Here is a 16,109-nt window from a genome sequence, read left to right as displayed (position 1 = left end):
TTTGCAGTTCCAGAATATTGTGGAGAGAAGGTACAAAGTGGCATTGATCTGTAAGAGGTTTCAGCAGGAAAGTTTCTTTTCTGGGGCTTAATAGGAAGACTTCACAGGGATGCTCAGATTTTTGCCTGCAATTTCACTAACACTCCAGTAGGAAAATGCAGTTCTTGCTATGCTGGCTCAGTTGTGATGTCCCACGACCTCTGCCTGAAGGAACTATTTCCACCTGGTAAATGCAAAGATCCATTTCAAGTTCAAAAAGCCATAATTTAAAAATACACACATATCACCCTAGAGACATAGATCAAATATACATTTGAGAAAATAAATGTTATGGTTCATTTAGAGTCAACTTATTTTCTCTTGGAAACATTTTCCTAATTGCAATAATTGTTAGGCTATTTAGAGTCACTTAATTTTCACAATTTTTTTGAAATTTGTCTTAAATAGAATGAAAATTTCGTTGAGGCATTAATTCCCTAGAAACTTAGAAAAATGTATATATTTTAATGTACCTGGTGATGCATAATTGAAACTGCATAACTGTGACTGAATTTATCTTAAAGAAGTAGGTAATTTTATAATCATTAATAATGGTTGTAGCTGTGCAGGCAAAGACAATGATATGGATAATTGAATCTCATGCTTCAGAGCACAAAGTGATTGCTGTGAAGAAATCAGGGGAAAATGTCTTGCCCCATGTAGTGCATTACACATTTGAAGACTTAGGTAGAGGAGGATGAGGAAAGATCACCTTTTCCTGAGGTGTAAGAGATTCAGTGCAGTGGACCATCTCATTGAGTAAAACAACGGCATTGGTTCTACATTAAAATTCATCACAAGTTCCTTTCAACCTACACACTATGTGGGACTATGGGTAGGGTCATGTCAAACCTATGGTTATGTGAGTGAGTGACAGCTCTTTTCTGACACATTGAGCAGGCAACGGAACAGTGGTCTGAAAGATACACAGAAAGAAAGGGAGGAAGGAAAGGAGGGAGAGAAGTAGGGAAGGAGGAAGAAAGACCACCTTTGAAGTTACAGTACCAAACAAAACTAAGAAATAGGGTCTGACCTTACAATAGGTCTCTGCCAAATGTATACAAAACCAAGACTTTTGATCATTTCATAAAGAACCATTATTAGGCCAAAGTTGAGTTTTCAAAGGAAACATTGACCTGTGGCAGCTCCTATGGAACCATATCTTGCATTTGATTTCTTGCAGCAAGGCAGTTAATACATGCATTACTAGAGCATATGGCCATTCTTTCTTCTCAGAAAGCTCAATAAATAGACAAAATGTTCACGTAGTTTCCATTCACTGAATGAACACTTTTGAAATGTGCACTGATCCTGCATGCTCCAGGAGAGAAAAGTAAGGAAAGATCACTCTCAGCCTCCCTCTTTGCCCTTATTATTATTATTACTTTTTCCCATAGAAAGTGAGGAACCTTTCCAGTAGCGAGTCAACTTTAACCACAAATCCAAAGCCAAGTTGTTAATCAGCTTTATCAATAATGATGGTGTTTTAATTCATCCACATATCTGTGCCTTATTTCTTCATGGATTCCAACCTTGGAAAAGGATACCTTAAGTTCCCAGTGCTGAGGTCTAGAGAAATAATAATGATCAATCTAGTGTTCTCATTACATCACTGTGAGCCTCGCAATTTAGTTTTACAGACCATTCTTTGATTTCATAGCTCAGGCACCATGCTCTCTGTGAAGTATATTCTGGACCCCACACCTCATGAGGTTGGGTTAAGGGGTTAAAACCTAAACTGAGGGAAAATCTTGGATTAGGTCTGAGGTTCCTCTTGCTTCCTCTGCTTCTCTCTACTGCAGCACTTAGTGCATTTTATTAAAACTGACTGTTTACTTTTTTTATTTGTCACCCCTGCTAGAGAGTGAATTTCTTTCCAACAGAGACAAGTTTGCCTATTTGTATTTTCAGCTTCTAATATAGTGCTTGGCGCAGTGGCTCGTGCCTGTAATCTCAGCAGTTTGGGAGGCCGAGACAGGTGGATCACTTGAGGTCAGGAGTTCAAGACCAGCCTGGCCAACATAGTGAAACCCCGTCTCTACTAAAAATACAAAAATTAGCTGTGCATGGTGCCACGCACTTGTAGTTTCAGCTACTCAGAAGGCTGAGGCAGGGGAATTGCTTGAACCTGGGAGGTGGATGTTGCAGTGAGCAGAGTTTGTACCACTGCACTCCGGCCTGGGCAATAGAGTGAGATTCTGTCTCAAAAAAACAAAACAAAACAAAACCCCACAATTCCTCTTTAACTTATGTATCTAAAATCAGACTACTCATCATATTTGATGTGATATCTGGATTTCATATGTTTGATATTACGTGCTGCTCACCAGGAAGAACTACTAAATATGTTGTTCTTACCATATCAGAAAGCTGCAGGAGATTTTCTCTCTTGTGTTTTTCTAAGAGGTTAGGGACACTTGATGACCCCAGAAGTCTCTGTGAGAAGTACAATACTCTTAACCAGAAAGCTCCTTAGCCTTTGGAATTATTCGCCCACCTGTGGGATTCCAGCCTTAGCTTTCCTGTTTGTCTTGGTCCCTTAGGTGTAGGTGGACCTCCTGGGTTAAGACTCTGGCTTATCATGACATCTTCATAAAGGTATATTGTGTTCCTTCTCTCCTCCAAGGGGAGGGTGGTGGACAGTGTCCTAGATTATAAGGGGCATGCCTAGCTAGCTGCCAGATATTGATCAAATCTTTTTACTCTTGAAGATAGGATTCTTCTTGAAGGGAATAAGATGGACTCTTTGATTCTTCATCTCTAAAATGATGGAGTTGAAACTAGAAATTTTTTTACAGTTCCAAGATTTAAAAAATAAAGAGTTGATTTCTAAGATGCCTTTCTTAACTTATTCAGTTCACATATGTCTTCTTTCTCTAAGTCCTAAAGCAGTTAATATTCCATACCCCATAATTTCTCAGTTGATGACATGTATTGTTTGGTAATGTTCACTAATTGTCACTTGTATAAAAATCTTGTCACTGTAAATAGATTGTACAGTCTTTGAGTTTAGGAAACATATCTTCTGTTTCCTCCTATTCCCTACACATCAGTTATTCCTTTCTCTCTTTTCCTCTGCACCCAGATAACTGCCTAATCTCTTTGTTCTATCCTCTAGATTTAACAGAGCAATGTTTGGAGCTCTTCATAGCTTACAAAACATTTTCTCCCATATTAGACATTTCATTCTCATCTAAATCCTGGGAATTAAGCATTAAATTATCTCTTTTTTTTTGGTAAATGAGGAAGCTGAATCTCAAAAGTTGAGAGTTTTTTTTCCCCTTACGTCTGTTTACCTAGCTAAATGATAGGGCTGGAACTGGAGGTAGAACTAGATTCTTTCCCTTTAAAGTTGTGTTCTTATTATTTATCTTGCTTTATGGTAAAAGAAAATAGCAACAAAGACAAGAAAAAGAAAAATAAGATATAAAACATCAAGTTTTTTTTTTTTTTTTTACCATATATTACATTTTTGTGACTAACTAGAAGTGGTGCTATAAAATACTTGCAGACAAGGGTTTTCATTGGAGACTTAAATAATACAAAAGGAACGTATGAAGCACTATGAGTATGAAGCAGAATTTAGAGACCATTCTCACCTTTAAGGTGACATTAGTGGTACACGACAATAGCACTTCAACCTACAACCAACATGATGTCAATGTGATAACCTTTCCTTTATCTCAGGACTCCACTATTTAGCACACAGTTGAGTAACATGTGAGAGGAGAAAAAGGCTTCTCAGAGACAAAAAATAACTTGTAAAAATTACTGGCCCTAAAGATCCTACATGCACACACATACACACACAGTATTTTTATGCCCTCAGTGCCTACTTACTTATATTTAGCTTTGCCACGCCTTTCAATACCTAGAGTTTCCTATCCCACAGTAGAATAGAAATAACCAGGATAGCAAAACTGTAGGAAGCACTGGTAGAAATAGGCATGGTGGTTAGTGGCAAGAATTGATTGTATAACAGTAAAGAATAGGAGAAAAAACAATATAATTTGTAACTCCTCCCATAGTTCAGAATTATTCACAAAAGGGCAGCACTGTTAGAGCCCCACATATCTTTTAGGGAGCTAAAGTTATTCCCTCACTCATGTATCTATTCATCTGTTCACTATTTTAGCAAGTATTTAAGTGCCCAGGGACTATAAAAATTCTGCATATGTGAAGATGGGCAAACCTGTAATTCCTACTTCTATGGTGCTCAGGGTCTATTGTGGGGCAAAAAGTAAATAAACCAAAAATTACCAACAAGGAAAAAATAGTTAAGTGTAAGAAGAATGTAGTGTGATGAAGGCACTGGGTGAATCTAACCCAGCTGGTGGAGAAGAGGGAGGGGAGGTAGGCAGGGAAATTGGTAGCAGAGTATGTGGTGAGGTAAGGAAACCAATTAGTTCAAAGGTGGCAAAGGGAAAGCTCAAGCCAAACCATGGTAGCAACAGCTTCTAATCTGAGTAAATAGCTAAATAGGAATAAAAGGGGAGAGTGATGTAGGTGATACAGCTCTTCTCAGTGTGTATCTCAGTATTGTCTTCTAGGATTTGTCTTTGCGGAATCTTTCAACTATGAGGAAGTAACCACATTAATAAAAATTTGTATCATCTTTAAAGACTCTGAAACAGAATTGGCCACCTGGGTAGCATGATTTTGAAAGTCTAACAGTAGTTCTGCCTCTATGTCTGAAATCTCAGTGGTAATGCCTTCTTAAAACATTGAAAGCCTTTGTTCAGGTTCATTATTATCCAGTAGGTTTAACATATCCATCTAGAAATGGTAGTTAACCCAACCACTAATTTATCAGAGCCCTGAGGTGAAGAAATGGCTAGCAGGCATGTGTTGGTCACGATGTGTATGTGGGTGGCTGAGTTATCACTCAGGAAAGAAAAGGTGATGAGTTATCACTCAGGAAAGAAAAGGTGATGATTCTTCATCCAGGATGTTACTAACTTCTCTTAGGACTTCTGAGCAAATATAAGGACTTGGGGGTGACCGGTAGGGAGTGAAGGGTGACAACAAAAAGAAAGACCTGGAAAAGAGAAAAGTGGAAGGGTGAACATGAACCAGAGCACATACAATAGGAGTATGCTTGCCTCTTTCAGGCGGGAGTCCAGATGAATCCAGGGCACTGAAACTGAAACCTCAGTCCACACCTCTTCCAGCACTTCACTACCATTAGTAAGAGTAAAGGGGCGGCCGCAGAACTGAAGACAAGAGTGAAGAGGGAGTCTTTACAACCCTCTCCAACAAGTAGGTATTATCTCATTTATGTGAGCTATCATGAGAAACCCCGGTCCTCCTGGTCATATCTCATCTCTAAACTGTATTCTCAGAAGAATCTGTGCATTCTGCCTTCCTGTGCTACTTCTTCCCGACTTTTGAACCCCTTCCACTCTGCCTTCTGGAACTCAAAATCATGACTGGCAAAAATCCCATCCCCTCAGCTTCCACTCTGAAATTTCTTTTACCTTATTTTTCTACGGAGGTCTCTCAACCTCAATACTATTGATATTTGGGGTCAGATAATTCTTTGTCGTGGGAGGCTGCCCTGTGCTTTGTGGGATATTCCACAGTATCCTGGACCTATAGCCACTAGATGCCTGTAGCTTTTTCACCCTATTTTGCCAAATGTCCTGGTGGAGGGAAGGCTGAGTAGTTTAAAAATCAACCCCCACTGAATACCACTATGCTAATAGTACTGGCCTGTGCCCAAGCACCCAGCTTTTCTTAAAAGCTCCTCAAGATGTGGCTGGTTTTGTTTCTTCTCCTGACCCTCCTACAATGGGACTGAAATGGGGTAGGCAACCTCTTTGCTACTTTCTGTCACATCAGACTGTAACCGGGTTACGGGATGGGACGGGGCTCAGTTCCCACCCCCAATGGGATGTGCCCGAGGTTCCTGGGCTCTCACTCACCCAAGAATTGGGAGAGGGCTATGACGGCGTGGTCAGCTCATTCAAGTAAATATCAGACCCAAAGAGTTTTGCAGAGAGCAATTTATTAGGCAGAGGGAGAGAGAGAGAGAGAGAGAGAGAGAGAAGTAGAGAGAGCTCACACACTACCGTGGGAGGGGATCCCAGAGAGGGAAAATCCATGGACAGGTAAGGTGCAGTGGAGTTTTAACTTTGAAGTTATTCCCACCCCATTCAAGTTCTCATCCCGCAAGAGGAGGTCTTTCCAACTTCCTCTGATGCTGGATTGGCTGTCTGGCCCACAACAGAGCCCCTCCTTCCAGGGCTTTTGTCTGTCTTTTTTAAACAAAGGAGCATACCTGAAATTTAACCTAGCCCGCACATGGGAAAGTTAGACAAACAACTCTGGTTTCTTGGGTGGGGAGGTGGATGGAGGCATGGCGCTGGAAAGTTCTTGCCTTTGAAACCAGCCGCTTGTGGACCCGGGAAGAGAAGTCAACATAGTGCCTCAAGACCACTCTCTTTTCTTCTCTCCCTACTTCCCAAACATTTTAGCTTGAAATATTATGTCATGAGATTATGTCATTCCTCTACTTTTCATATTGGTTTTATCTTCTGATTTTAGATGATTCTCCCATAATTTTTTGATTTTTTTTTTTAGCTCCTGGCTTCCTATATTATTTTCAGTGTTAGAACACATAAAAATGATTCTTCCAACACCCTGACCCTCAGTTTCTTGGATTCCTTTCCTCCAATAATTTGTCCTACACTCTACAGCAGCCTCTCTCTCCATGGTCGTATCCTAGACATTTTAACTACTAATACCTACAACTCTTCTCTCTTTGAGTTTAATTCTGTGCTGCTTGTTCTCTCTAATCTTTCCAATCCATTCATCCAGCTTCACTGAATCAGTTCTGGCACTCTGAGAAGCACCCATAGAGATGTGATTAGAAGTACAGAAGATTTACTTGGGAAAATGTCAATGAAGAAAAATGGGAAGGAAGGTTGTTGATATTGGGAGAACCTTCAGATTGCAGTGCAGGCCCTGTGGAGGAGAAAGGGAAGGACAAAAGTTTAGAGAGGAAAAGTGTTTGATTGCAATGAAGTTTTAAGAAAGTTTTTGCAGATCTGATTGCGGGTCCTTTAGCCAAAGTTGCCCATCGAAAACTCCTGCATCTTCCACAAATGAGTCTGCCTTAATATCCCTCCTGCACTCAGTTATCGGTATGGAAATAATTCCAGCCCAGGCTGGAGTGCAGTGGTGTGATGCCAGCTCACTGAAACCTCTATCTTCCTGGTTCAAGCGATTCTCCTGCCTCAGCCTCCCAAGTAGCTGGGATTATAGTTACCTGCCATCACGCCTGGCTAATTTTTGTATTTATAGTAGAGACAGAGTTTCATCATATTGGCCAGGCTAGTCTCAAACTCCTGGCCTCCAGTGATCCACCTGCCTTGGCTTCCCAAAGTGCTGGGAATATAGGTGTGAGCCACCACTCCAGTCCCCACTTTCTGTAATTCATTGATCAAATGTCACCTTTCAATGTAGCCTACCAAGCCACTCTTTTTAAAATTGCAGTCACCACCTCCAACTGCCCAATTCTTTCTTGTTTTGCTGCATTCCTTTTTTTTAATAGCACACATCACTGTCTAATATGCTATATAACTTATTATGTTTATCATATATTTTTATCTCTTGCTAACTAAAATGCAAACTCGATGCTAGTAGCTATCATCTTCACCGATGTATCCCAGGCACTTTGAACATCATCCAGTAAATAGTAGGGTTTAATAAGCATTTGTTGAATTAACAATGACTACATGGTAAGCTGAATTTGGTAGACTTGTACATTTTGCCTCATTTCATGCCTCCCTGTGATGGTGGTGGCTGTAAGTTAGGCATCTTTCATTGCTTTGCCTTAAGGCTTTGTGAAAGCTTTAGTCATTCACATATTCATTGAGTATCAAATAAAGGTATGGCATTGTTCTGATGAATATAAATAATTGAAAATAGAATCTTGCTAAGATTAAGCAAAATGAGCACATTTTCTCTGTCTTCCAAGAGAAATGGTATCTATTCATACGGCTAAAGAAGATAGATTTCTATCTGGAAGAAATATACTGATTTTAAACCACTCTTCATAGCTCTACCGATCCTTCACTTTACCATTCATTTGCTATTTATTGAAAGCTCACTGTGGGCTAAATATTTTGACTTTTATGCAATCCCAACCTCAGGCTGGTGTTAGGATCAGGGCTAGAGACAGGGAGGAACAGATACATGATTTTCTCCTGGGCATTCATTTAAGCCAATGTGATTTATTCCACAAGAAACAAACAAAAACCATAGCACATGACAAGAAACCTATGTTCAACAGGCAAAAATATTCCTCTTCCAAAAGTCTGTCAGGTACGAGCTTAAAGGTAAAAGAGCATAAGCCACATCTTTTGTCCAGACGCAATTTTGGGAGCTGCTCCTCTACCGTAAGTCCTTGAAGGAAAACACTATAATACATCCTCTGGTGATGATTTGGGTAGCCTGGTCTAACATCGTAAGTTATTTTGAAGTATGTTGTTTTAAATTTCATATGTTTGAAAGTGATTAGATAAGTTTCGTATATTGAGGTCAATAAAATATTAATTATGTATTCTTTTTAAATGCTGTAAGAGCTATACCTACACCTTCACTCCCTCCAACCTACCACCTCATACCCTTAAGTTGTGTGTTTAAAGTGTAATTTAATTGTTTGAAGTAATTAAAGGAAAAAAGTACTCTTTATATTTTAAAGTGATAAAAGCACTTTTGTCCTTTATAACCACTGGCTATAACACTCCACTGGGGCTGTGCTTCACATCTAAATGTATACATAAAAGAGGATTCCTTTGCTCCAAATAGAATGAGCCAGGGCAACTTGAGCAGATGCATCAACACAGGTTAACAATCCTGACTGATCTCCTAAGAAAAAATTCCTGCAGCTTTTGGTGTTAAATCAACTGGACATCAGTTTGCTGCCTGAAGGGTCAGATGGCAGGAACTGCGCTTGTGTGATTTGGCAGCCTGGGGGCCCTGGGTCCAGCAGCAGGCCCTGGCCCATCAGTGGCAGGAGCTCTCTGGAAATTAAAACAAATAAACTAAAACCTGCCCGGACACTTAACTACTGCAAAGAAGCCTTCCTTATTTCTCTACCCAGCCCACCAGGGTCTGTTTTCAATTTTTAGATTTGAATTTCAAATTCATGGGTTACAGAGCAAGTATTGGCCAAAGTGCACTTCTGTGTCATGACCATTTTCTGAGGACAGTCTCTGAGCTGGGTGCTAAGGACAACCACACAAGGTCTTCTGGCACCTTTTTGAGCCTTGATTTCCCAAAACTCCTCAAAAGGATGCATACTGGTCCAGTGAAGCAATGAGTGCTGTGGTGTACGTTGGATATTAATGTTTGCTTCTTGCTTGAAGAAAATGGTTTAAATTATTCTAAAGCTAGTGGAAGGTAATCCTGAAAAAGGGTAGCATGAATTTACATTAAACAGTGGATGATTATATTTGTAAATAGGAGTGAAATGATCAGAACTTTCATTGGGAATATGCCATGGGAGGTCAAAGGGCAATTACAGAGTTCTCTTTGAAGCTACATAGAAGTCATTTCCTAGCTAGTTAGTCAACTAGCAATCAAGAAGCAAGGAAAGAAAGAGAGATAGTTGAGGCTTTGTTCCACATTTCTTTTACTGCACAACCTGCTGTTGCTATTGACAACTTGGATCTGAAAGAGAAAATGGATGTGAAAGATTTGAACTTAGCTTTGGAATTATCATGTTCATCCTTGCTGCCCTAGAGAAATTGGCTTCACTGAATCTTGAGTGTATGGTTAGACCAAATTTCAGTTGTCATAGTAACGGAAATAGGATGATGTATTGAAGACAACAACAGCTTTGGGGTTGAACTGCCCCTGGTTCATTCGTGGCTCGGTCACTATTGTGACCAAGTTCTATGAGCCTCAATGGTTAGCTGTACCATGGGTAATGTAGTATCTAGTCCATAAATATTTGGAAGAATTACATTTCTAAGAGCATGAAAGACATGAAGAATAATGACTAACAATTGGTAAACTCTCCAAAAAGTAGCATGTGTTATTTTTAATATGGAGACAATGATATAACTAATTCAAGTAGTAAATAATGTAAAAAAAATTACACTATTTTTCCACTGATGTATTTACCTTTTTAATTCTCAATTGGACTTTTTCATACCTATGTTCATACAATTTCTAAGAATCAAGAGTCAGAGTGGGAATTTAGGCCTGCTAGTCCAGGGTCTTTCCTCTCTTCTGTAGCTGCCTACAATTTTCTAAGATCGTAACAATGGAAAGTAAAGGAATTATTTCCACATGGAGTAGTAGTTTTATACTGACGCATGTGAAAGTACTCATTTCCCCCATATAATTGCCAATACTTGAGAGTATCAAACTTAATTTTTTCTGTTTGTTAGCCTTCAGGCATAAAACAATACCTATTGCTACAATTCATTCTAACTTGATAAGTAATGTGAAATGAGCCCCCCCTTTTTCAGGCATTAAGCGATGTAAGAAAAAAATGACTCTGTTTAAATGAATCCATGTTAATTAAAAGGAAACTCTGAAGTAAATTAGTTAGACTTAAGTATATTTTGCTGGTGAAAAATCTATATTGTAAATTGCTTCTCTTTGTTGATAAGAAATGTCAAGGTTACAGACTATGACTCAGAGCGCTAAACAGAGAATGTGCTGATAAATAATAAGATTGAGACAAAGTAAAACAGAAAAGTTGATTTGGTATAATTATAGTAGACAGATTTCTTGTGTCAGGATTTCACTTTCAACCCATGTAAAGAGAGCAAGAGTCTCTTGGTGTTCATGTTTTACTCCTCATGTGCTATGAAACATTTTTTTGAAAAGTTTTTCATGTTTCATGAAATATGCTTAAAAATTATGAAGTGATAAATCATAACTGGTATAGGAGCTAATACAATTTCATGAATGGGACTTCTTTAAAAATTTATATACAACTAAAATTATAAAACTCAAACATAATGTCTTCAAATCTGTGAAACATCAAGGCAGTGCCTTTATTTTTAGATGACTTCTTTAATAAACTATCTTTCTTTTACAAAACTGCAATTATAAAGAAGATACTTTCAACAGCATCAAAACATAAACATAACATAAAATCTTGCTTAACTTTGAAACTAATAAGACTTAGCATCTTTTCAAATCTTCGTTGACTATCCCTCCTATGTAAGATTTTTGAATGCGGCCTTTACCTAAGTTGTCAGCTTTTCTTCCTATTTGAATTGCATGAATTCTTTATACTTTTCAATAGTAATTATTTGTTGGCTGTATACATTGTAAATATCTTATTCCTCTATGGGACTCACTTTTACTTTTGTTTACTATAACTTTCCTCAATGTAAAAAAGATCCTTTACAAAAACTTACAGCTACTGTCATACTTAATAGAAAAAAAAAATGCTACTTTCCCCTTAAGAGGGGAAAAAGGCAAAAATGTCTGCTCTCATCACTCTTACTATGTTTGAAATCCTAGTCAATGCAATAAATCAAGAAAAGTAATACAAGATATATAGATTTAAATGAAAGAAGTAAAACTATTCCTATTCATATACAACATGATTGCCTATATAAAAATACTTTGGAAGCTACAAATAATTATGGGATAAGTGATTATAGCAATGTTTCAGGATATAAGATCAACATACAAATATGAACTATATGTCTATATTATAGCAATAAGAAGTTGGAAACTAAAACAAAAACAATGGTACAATTAATAATAGCTTTAAAAATGTGAAATATTTAGGCAATAATTTAACAAAATATGCACAGAATTTTCATGCTGAAAATAACTAAATGATGCTGAAATAAATAAATAATGCCTAGATAAATGGAGAGATATTTCACGTTCACACATTGGAAGTCTCAATATAGTAATGAGGTTTTTTTTTTCCAAATTGATTTATAACTATAACAAAAGTTATACTCCCAGGAGTATACATTTTATAGACAAATAAAGATGGTTCTAAACTTTATATGGAAAGTCAAATAAGCTAGAATAGCCAAAAGGATTTTTACAAAGACTAAGATTGGAAAACACACATGCTCAGATACTAAGATTCATTATAAAGTCATAGTAATAATCAATACAGGATGATAGTGGTGAAAGTACAAGCACACAGATAAATGGAACAGAAGAAAAAGTTCAGAAATAAACCTATGCATGCAAGTTCAATTAGCTTTTGACAAATGAAAAACAGTAATTAAATGTAGACAGTCATCTTTTTAATAAGCAGTGCTGGAACTATTGGATGTCTACAAGCAAAAACTAAATAGGAAATTTCCATGTTACACAAAAATCAACTGAAAATGGATCATAGACTGAAATGTAAAATTTAACACTATCAAGTTTTTTTTTAATTAATTTATTTATTATGCTTTAAGTTCTGGGGTACATGTGTAGACCATGCAGGTTTGCTACATAGGTATACATGTGCCATGGTGGTGGTTAGTTGCATCCATCACCTGTCATCTACATTAGGTATTTCTCCTAATGCTATCCATCTCCAATCTCCCCACCTACTGCTATTCCTCCCCTAGCCCTCCATCCCCCAGGTCCCAGTGTGTGATGTTCCCTTCTCTGTCTCCGTGTGTTCTCATTGTTCGACGCCCACTTATGAGTGAGAACATGCAGTGTTTGGTTTTCTGTTCTTGAACACTATGAAGTTCTTAGAATAAAACTAAGAGAAAGCCTTGCAACCTTGAGCTAAGCAAAAAGTCCTTAGAAATAACACCCAAAGAATGGTCCATTGAAAAACAGATGAATTAGAATTTATCAAAATGGAAAACTTCTGCTCTGAAAAAGACACTGTTAAGAGAATGAGAAGACAGCCTACAGACTGGGAGAAAATATTCGCAATTACATACCTGATCAAGAATTTCTGTCTAGTATATATATAGAACTTTCAAAACCCGACAATAAGAAACCAAACAACCCAATACAAAGTTGAGCAAAAGATGTGAACAGATATTTCACCAAAGAAGATATTCAGAAAGCAAGTAAATACAAGAAAACACGGTCTGTGTCATTAATGCTGTGGTGCATCTATACAAATGGATTTTTTTTTAAAGACAATACCAAGTGCTTACAAGGATGTAGAACAACTGGAACTTTCATACATTGCTTCTTTTAGGAATGCAAAATAGTACAGCTATTTTGGAAAATGACTTAATAATGTCTTATAAAGTTAAGCATACATTTAACCAGTGATCTTACAATCCCATTCTTATTCACTCTAGAGGAATGGAAAATCTGTATTTAGTCAGAAAGGATACACAAAGCTTTGAGCAGCATCATTCACAATCCTCAAATACTGAGAACAACCCAAATGTCCTACAGTGAGTGAAGGATAAACCGGCTGTGGCTCAGCTATATAATAGAATACTCTTTACCATAAAAAGTAATGGGCTATAAATATATGCAACATGGATAATTTCAAATGTATTATCCTGAGCAAAACAAGCAGTCCCAAAAGGTTGCATATTGTATGTTTCTACTTATATGACATTCTGGAAAAGAAACAATTACAGAGGCATAGAAAAGATCATTGTTCCCCAGGGGTTGGGATGAGGAAGTATTTACTGCAAGGTGTATTAGGGTTCTCTAGAGGGACAGAATTAATAGGATAGATATATATATGAAGGGGAGTTTATGAAGGAGTACTGGCTCACACGATCACAAGGTCAAGTCCTACCATATGCTGATCTTCAAGCTGAGGAGCATAGAAGCCAGTCCGAGTCCCCAAACCTCAAAACTAGGGAAGCTGACTTCAGTCTGTGGCCGAAGGCCCAAGAGCCCCTGGCAGATCACTGGTGTAAGTCCAAGAGTCCAAAAGCTGAAGAACTTGGAGTCTGATGTTTGAGGGCAGGAAGCATCCAACAGGAGAGAAAGATGAAGACAGCAAGTGTAGTCCTTCCACGTTCTTCTGCCCACTTTGTTCTAGCTGCGCTGGCAGCTAATTAGATGGTGCCCACCACATTGAAGGTGTGTCTACCTCTCCCAGTCCACTGACTCAAATATTAATCTCCTTTGGCAACACTCTCACAGACACACCCAGGAAGAACACTTTACATCCTTCAATTCAGTCAAGTTGACAATATTAACCATTACACAAAGGGACAGAATTAATATGATTTCTGTCCCTTTGTGTGATGAAACCATTCCGTTTCCTTATTATGGTTGTATTTACTACAAGAATATATCCATGTAGTAAAATTAATAGAAATGTAGATCCAAAGAAGTGAATGTTACTGGATGAAAATCTAAAAATTTTATTCAGCATTTCTATGCGTTTTCAGCAGCGAGACAAGATCAGCATCAGGGAAATCCATTCTGTGGCATTAAGTCATGTTTTTATTGCTTTTGTAATAAAACAATGTAACACAATAAAAGTTATTTTGTTTATTGTCTTTTTTTAAAAAAAGACAATTACATTGACAATACTTCAAGCTAAGAACCAAACATCCAGGTACAAAAATGAGTTTGTATTGCTTAATAAAATTCTCTGTATTTTAAATTTCAAATAGGAACGAGCTTTGCCTGTTTTGCCACTCATAGGGACTAGCATAGAGCCCACAAACAACAAGTTCTTAATAAATGCTCTTTATAACATCACTCAATAAATGACAATGTAAACACAGACCTACTGACAGTGGGAGAAGTGGGAAAAGCCAAAATCACAATGCAGAGCATACAGAATTTGCTTAAGTAACGTGTACCCCTATAGCAAGAGCAAACAAAGAAACATCAAATCTCCTGCCTTTTATTTTTCTAATTCTCTTTTCCAAGTCAAAATTCTACTCATTGTTTAAGGTTCAGATCAGATTTTATATCTTCATAAAGTCTTCCATACCATCTTCAACTCACTTTGATTATTCTCTTATTTGAATACTAACTTGCATTCTGACTTTGAAAGTAACGATATAGCCCCTTGTACAGCATACTCTCTCATGTAGCTATGTCTTATCTCCCTTCAATGATTGAAAACCCATGGATAATAAAAATCTAGTTGAATATGTTGTCATGTTTTTTTCTGAATTCTTCTTAGTATCTACATGTTACTAATGCCCCTGGAGGGCATGAGTGATATTGCCTCAGAGCTGACACTCTGCAAAGGTACTCATGCCTCACTTGCAAGTTGTCAGGGAATGTGGCTTTGCTGAAGCCAAGGGGTTGGGTACATAAGAGGAAAAAATTGAGGTAGCCCCATGTTGTCCCAGAATCTCACAGGATGGCATCAGGAACTTCCTAGGCAGCACCCAGGCCTCTGAAGCTTCATCGTTAATATAGCACGGGTATCCAGCATGGGCACTTGCACGATGGAAGAATGACTACTTGCTCTTACCATCCAGACTTTGTTTAAGAACCTCAGTTCATCCACAGAAAAACTCACTACTCTGACTCTACAGAATGAAAAAAACAAAAAGGGAAAGCTTGTTTTACTCTAAATGAGAAAATGTTAGATTGCATTGAATCCTTTTCAAAGAAGTGTGTCAAACCATTAATGTAATTACTCATTTCCTTCAAGGAAAGAGTAACAGTGTAGTTTCCCTCTAAGTTTTGCTTTCTCCTTCAGACAGCACTCCTAATAAAAAAGGTTTACTATCATCAAATTGATTTAATCAGTGGATTTAAATGGTGCTTGACATTGAACCTAGTGATTATGACTTTGCTGTATTTATGTGTTTAGTACATTTGCACTTGGTGTGCTTATTAAACAGACCAAATAATTTGCAGCAGAGTTGGCTGAGTCTTTGCAAGCTGAAGGAAGTATATACCATTGTTTCCCTTCATCTGCATTCTTAAGTGCCTTATTCTTTATAAGGCTTAGAGAAAAAAGTTTTGCATTCATTTGTGAGCTGATGATAGGCTTGTTTCTGTTAATTTCACGTAGCATTTCTTTTTTTTTTTTTTTTCCTCATCATGAGAACCTTAGTTTTTGGAATTTTAAAATATTCCTGTTTCAGAAATGGACATGGCTCTGAACTCACTAAGGCTTCCATTAGATAAAAAGAAAGAATGCTAGAGAAAGAGAAGTGCTAGAACATAAG

Source organism: Aotus nancymaae, unplaced genomic scaffold, assembly GCF_030222135.1.
Source record: "Aotus nancymaae isolate 86718 unplaced genomic scaffold, 86718_ANA_hifiasm-v0.15.2.pri h1tg000020l, whole genome shotgun sequence".
NCBI lineage: Eukaryota > Metazoa > Chordata > Mammalia > Primates > Aotidae > Aotus > Aotus nancymaae.
The sequence above is the reverse complement of the archived record's forward strand: the minus strand, read 5'-3'. Positions refer to the sequence as shown.